This window comes from Loxodonta africana, chromosome 13 (assembly GCF_030014295.1).
Source record: "Loxodonta africana isolate mLoxAfr1 chromosome 13, mLoxAfr1.hap2, whole genome shotgun sequence".
Lineage (NCBI taxonomy): Eukaryota > Metazoa > Chordata > Mammalia > Proboscidea > Elephantidae > Loxodonta > Loxodonta africana.
Genome location: NC_087354.1, coordinates 76879997 through 76886865, shown reverse-complemented (window position 1 = coordinate 76886865; position 6869 = coordinate 76879997).

Here is a 6869-nt window from a genome sequence, read left to right as displayed (position 1 = left end):
CTTTTTCCTTTTGGCTGAAAATTGCTTATGAAAAGGAAAAGCAGTTTTGGTTTTTGGTGCTTTCTTTCCCAAGCAGGACATGATTTTTTTTGGTGGGGAGAAACCACCTCTGGGATACACAGGCAATTTTCACCTGCAACTACATTGGTTTCGCACTAAATTTCCCATTTGGACAAGGAAAGCCAGAACTTACCTGGTGAACTGGTAAAAATTTTATCCTGGATCAAATTCACTAGGGCCTATCAAGCTTTCAGCCATAGAGAAACTTTCCACAGGAGCCAGGAACCACAAAGAAATTAACCCTTCTGCCATCAAATGGGATTTAAAAAAAAAGAAACAAAAAAGTCAAATTCTCTGAAGCCAAACTGAGAGCAAACCACGTCCTCCTAGGGCCCAACTCTGCCGCTGTTGGTGGCATTGGCTCCCAGACGTCCTCCTAGGGCCCAACTCTGCCGCTGTTGGTGGGGTTGGCTTCTGTGTCCTCCTTCCTCAGCCGGGCTGCCAAGACACTGTGCTGCTATCCCTCCAGGACAGCCCTCAGCCTCCTCCACCCCACCTCCTGACAAATCCACAGGTGAGATTAAGGGCAGTGAGGTACATTCCTATTCGGGGCAAATGATCCTTTCTCTCACATTAAATTTTTGTTTTCTGAGTTTTGGTGAATTCCTTTTTTTCATAGACACCTTTGCTCATTGTGTTATTGAAGAGGAAGAGGGCCTACGTACCAGTGAGAAGCTCCAGAGGGACCTTCAGGGGCTATTGGAGAGAATAAAGAGTACAGTTGCTGTGAGTCGGAATCCACTCAAAGGCAATGCTGTGAGTCGGAATCCACTCAAAGGCAATGGGTTTGGGTTTTGTTTTGGTGCCTAGCGCCATTTTGCAGTGAAATTGAAGCGGAAGTCAGTGGTATGGCCCTGAATGCATTAATCCACTAGTCCTGCTGCCTAAGCTGACTGGCAACCTCCCTGGTGTCAGTTTTCTTATCTATAAAATGGGGATAATACAGTGGAGTTGCTGCTGAGGAAGGCAGCAAGGGAATTGGGTTCCACAGCGTATACATAAGGCAAAAAACATGTACAATCAAAATTGTCCCTGAGAATCTCCAGCCTGGAACAGAACGATTTCTCTGCTTGAGCACCAGATGAAGAAGATGGCTTGCGTTCAGGGGCCACATTGGAGGAGGCTGTGTCTGTCTGTTTTTCTCTCTCTCTTTCTGGGTGGAGCACTCGCCCTGTAGGAACCCTGAAGGAACAGGGGAGTCACAGCTCATGCTGGGGCTGCTCATTCCTGAAGGGAACAGTGCCACTATCTCCTGTCTCTCCCCCTCCCTAGCACCCATCCCACCTGCCAGAGATTCTTTATGGAATTCAACTAAGTTACATACATGTGCAACTCATTAATGCCTGTGTATGTGCAGAGAGAGAGAATGGTTTTGTTTATGAATTTGGGAATAATGATGACAATGATTTATACTTCCCTAGTGTTTTAGGGATCATAAGACACTTTCATATATCTATCATCCATTTTATTTTCACACCAATCCCGAGGTAATTATTGTTACTTTCATTTCACAGATGAAAGTGGTGAGGTTCATAGAGGCCAGCTGGGACGGGGACCCTGTTACAGGTGATACCAAGGACCGGGATCCTTTCCCACCCTCAGGTATCTGCAAAGAAGCATGCCCGGTCTCAGGCTGTATATAGAGACAGACAATAATGAGATTCCAAACCAGCCAACCTTGAGCGGCCATTCCATCCAAAGGTTTTGTCCTCATGATTGAAAACTGATTGAATTTGTAGCCACTGTATCCACTGTCATAGCCTCTGGTGCATTTACGACATGGAAACCTAAAAAAAGTTCCTGCCCTTCCCGGTTCATTGGTTAATACATAATATCGATACCAGATGCACTTCTATGCTATAACTGTGGGGAACTGATAATTCTTACAATGGTTTGGCACTTAAGTGCCTGATCTTTTATTTCACTCTCTAACCTGAGAACTGTGAGCATAACACTGAAATGATTTCAATTTCAGTAATATTTATAATTGCAAAAACTTGGAAACAAACAAAATCCAACCACAGGCCGTACATAGAAGATAATTTATGATGAGTATATAGAATGGAGTACAGGTACTAACATTTAAAAAAGAAACAAGTTGTAGAAGACTGTTTATTGGTATGGAAAAACATTCGTGACGAGAGAATAAACAGCATGTTCTCAGGTTTATAATTTTTTTTTTAATTATGTGTAGTATATGTACATGCCAGAGAAAGGACTAAAAAAAAAAAGAAATCGGTTGCCTTCGAGTTGATTCTGATTCATAGCAACCCCATGTGTGTCAGAGTAGAACTGTGCTTGATAGGATTTTCAATGGCTGATTTGTTGGAAGTAGATCTTTTTTAGATGACCAGGCCTTTCTTCTGAGGCGCCTCTAGATAGGCTTGAACTGACAAATTTCATTTAGCAGCCTAGAATGTAAACTGTTTTTTCTATTCAGGGGCTCTAGGAAAGGATTAGAAGGCTACAACCAGATACTGAAATTACAGAGAATTTTTGTTTTATATTTGTCCGTTTCTGTGTTTCTCAAGTTTTCTATATTGAGGATGCCTTCATTTTGAAATCAGGGAGGGGAAGTGTTACTACATGACAAGTCAATACCTTTATATTGTACAAATCTTTAGGCACATGTGTAAAGATTTTTTCTGGGTCCCAGTTAGATTCCAGGCAGATCATTGTCAAAGCCCTGTCTTAGTCATCTAGTGCTGTTGTAACAGAAATACCACAAGTGGATGGCTTTAACAAAGAGAAATTTATCCTCTCACAGTCTGGTAGGTTACAAGTCTAAATTCAGGGTGTCAGCTCCAGGGGATGGTTTTCTCTCTCTGTTAACTCTGGAGGAAGATTCCTTGTCATCATTCTTCCCCTGGTCAAGGAGCTTCTCAGCGCAGGAACCTCAGGTCCAAAGGACGTGATCTGCTCCTGGCCCTGCTTTCTTGGTGGTATGAGGTCCCCATGTCTCTCTACTTGCTTCTCCCTTTTATATCTCAAAAGAGATTGGCTTAAGACACTAATCTTGTATGCCTCATCCATATAACTGCTGCTAATCCATCTTATTACATCATGGTGACAGGATTTACAACACATAGGGAAATCACATCAGATGATAAAATGGTAGACAGTCATACAAGGGAACCATGACCTAGCCAAGTTGGCAAATACTACGGAAGGATACAATTCCATCCATGACACCTCCCCAATGTACCACAATAGGGAAAGATTCTTTTCCCTCAAACTTCTTTTTAAAAAAATCAAACCAGCTCCCGTTGAGTTGATTCCAACTCATGGCAATCTCATGCATGCCAGAGTAGAACTGTGCTCTACAGAATTTTCAAGGCTGTGACCTTTCAGAAGCAGATTGCCAGGCCTGTCTTCCAAGGCACATCTGGGTGGGTTCAAATTGCCAGCCTCTTGGTTAGTAGCAAAGCATTTACACCACCCAAGAACTCCAAACTTCTCTATAGAAGGTTGGAATTTTCCCCCGTAAAAGGACATGTTAAGCCAAGTAAAAACTTCCATACAACTAATGTGTCTATTTCTGTCTTATATTTTCCTTCTTCGGTAAGGTGAACTGTGTATGAGAAAATGAGGATTTAAAGTATTAAAAAGAACTCACATGAGGAACATAAAATGATGTGCTAAGTGAGCTTGTGTATACGTGGAAGGGAAGATCGGGAAGGCGTTGACTCGAATCACCCATAGAATTACCTGTTTCCACTCAGCCGCCCTTTAATGGTGATGTAAGTTTAAAACACCGTGATTTTCTTCTAATTATCTGAATTGAAGAATTGCAACAAAACCCTATAAGTATCTGTATTTACATAATTTGAACTTTTAGTAGCTCTTTCAAAAAGCAATATCGGTTGTTTGTACCTGAAATTTAAACAATCGGCTTTAGCAAAATAAGATTGATTTTTATATTCTACAGTGCTTATAACATAAAAAGCTTTCTACAAATTCCAAAAAACACTGTATTTTTAGAAATAACCATAATCCTTACTTCCAGGGAAAGAAATCTGTGGTATGTATGGCCTTTTGAATTTTTTTTTAATGGATGTGAGTTTGAGGATTTTTACACTAAATTTAAAGTTGTAATCTGTTAAGGTTCCTACGATAGTATAAAGAAATGTTCTGTTCTGGCTATTCTGTCTCTATTAAGACTTCACAATGTTCATCATTCCAGTGATCAAAAATATACAATGGCCCTTTAAAAAAAAATTTTGAAGATGAGTATTTCAAGTACAGTCATATTGGAAACCCTAGTGGCATAGTGGTTAAGTGCTACGCCTGTTAACCAAAAGGTTTGCGGTTCAAATCCACCAGGTACTCCTTGGAGACTCTATGGGGCAGTTCTACTCTGTCCAACAGGGCTGCTATGAGTTGGACTTGAAGGCAAGAGTTTGTTTGTTTTTTTTTTTAATTGCATGTTTAAGTGCACAGAATTATTGAAAAGAAATTTTTTAAATTGTTCAAAATCCCACTACCCAGGCAAAAATAAAGTGGATATTTTGATGTGTTTCTTTTGTGTTATTCTGTAACCATCTGTCCATCTACCTTCTATCTATTTGGTTCAACTTGCTTTCACCAATGTCAGGTGCAAATACAATGATGTATCCAATTTTTAAAAATTATTCAGTAGATAGAGAAAACACACACACACACACACATACACGAACAGTATTTCTTTCTTATATTAACCAGGAACTCTGGCATTACTTCAGTCAAAAAGAAAGCTCATTCCTTCTCTGGAGTTGGCTCATTCCATGACTACTGTTGTCTTGGTCACTGATACACAAGGTCACACATAAACACAGCCCCTTGCCCCCGTCCAATGGGACCATGACAAGCCACTGCTCTCCTGTGTCCTGTCCCTATTGGTTTAGATACTTGCGTACTTGGGTTGCAAGGTTCCAGTTCTTTTAGGTCTGACGGGCTCAGCCTTTGCTCCCTGTTTCAAGATGGCTGAGTTGACTGCCCCACATTCTGGGCCGGACTCACCTCTCTTTCGTGAACTCTTGGGCTCTGACATGAGCCTTGTTCAATGACTGCTGAAAATTCCACCATATAGGCATATGATGATTTATTCAACCTTTCTCTTCTTATTGGATATTTAGGGGGGTCATTTCTATTTTTCCCTAGTATTATAAATAACTGTAATGAACATCTTCATTATGTCTTTGAACACATCTCTGATTAAAAACGTATGGTGTTTTAAAAAGTTCTGTCATACATACTGTCAAGTTGCTTAGTTGAATCACCTAAGAGTGTCCATCTCACCCAACCTCTTATCAGTGTTCACTTTTATCATAAAAAGCAAACTTTGCTAATTGTACACTTGAAAACGATTTTTTTAATCTTTTTTTGTATTATGCTTTAAGTGAAGGTTTACAGTTCAAGTCAGTTTCTCATACAAAAACTTACACACACATTGTTATGTGACCCTAGTTGCCCTCCCTACAATGTGACAGCATACTCCTTTTCTCCACCATGTATTTCCCATGTCTGTTCAACCAGCTCCTGTCCCCTCCTCTGCCTTTTCACTTCACCTCCAGACAGGAGCTGCCCACATCTACTTGAGCTAAGGAGCACACTCCTCATCAGTGTTTTTCTGTGTCTTATAGTCCAGTCTAATCTTTGTCTTAAGAGTTGGCTTCAGGAGTGGTTTTAGTTTTGGGCTAACAGACAGCCTGGGGGCCATGAACTCAGGGGTCCCTCCAGTCTCAATCAGACCATTAAGTCTGGTCTTTTTACTAGAATTTGAGGTCTGCATCCCACTTTTCTCCCATTCCATCAGGGATTCTCTGCTGTGTTCTCTGCCAGGGCAGTCAGTGGTGGTACCCAGCCACCATCTAGTTCTGGTCTCGGGCTGATGGAGTCTCTGGTTTATGTGACCCTTTCTTTCTCTTGGGCCCATATTTTCCTTGTGTACTTTGGTGTTCTTCATTCTCCTTTGCTCCAGGTAGGTTGAGACCAACCAATGCATCTTAGATGGTCGTTTGTTAGCTTTTAAGACCCCAGACGCCACTCACCAAAGTGGGATGCAGAACGTTTTCTTAATAAGCTTTGTTATGTCAGTTGACCTAGATGTCCCCTGAAACCATGGTCCCCAGGCCCCCGCCCCTGCTACTCTGTCCTTCGAAGTGTTTGGTTGTATTCAGGAAATTTGTTAGCTTTTGGATTAGTCCAGTTGTGCTAACTTCCCCTGTATTGTGTGTTGTCCTTCCCTTTACCTAAAATAATTCTTGACTACTATCTAATTAGTGAGTACCCTCTCCATCCCTGTCTCCCCACCCTTGTAACCATCGAAGAATGTTTCTTTCTGCGTTTAAACCTTTTCTTGAGTTCTTATAATAGTGGTTGTCTTAGGCTGGGTTTTCTAGAGAAGCAAAAGCAGTAAAGTGTATAAATATATACAAAGAGAGATTTATATCAAGGAAATGGCTCACGTGATTGTAGAGGCTGAAATGTCCCAAGTCTGTGTATCAGGATGGAGGCTTCTCTAAATTCACGTAGCTGCAGGGGCTGGTGAACCCAAGATTGGCAGGTCAGAAAGTGGGGCTCCTGCTCTCAGGCTGTGAAGATCCACAAATCCCAAGATCTGCAGATAAGCTGATAACTCAAATCCCAAGAGCCAGAAGTCAGACAAACAGGAGGCAATGCAGGATCCACAGTAAGCAAAAAAGCCAGAATGTCTGCTTATATTTGGATGCAAGCCATATTCCCAAGGAAACTCCCTTTCAACTGATTGGCTACTCACAGCAGATTGGATCATGAGAGTGATCACACATAAACACTGAGAATCATGGCCC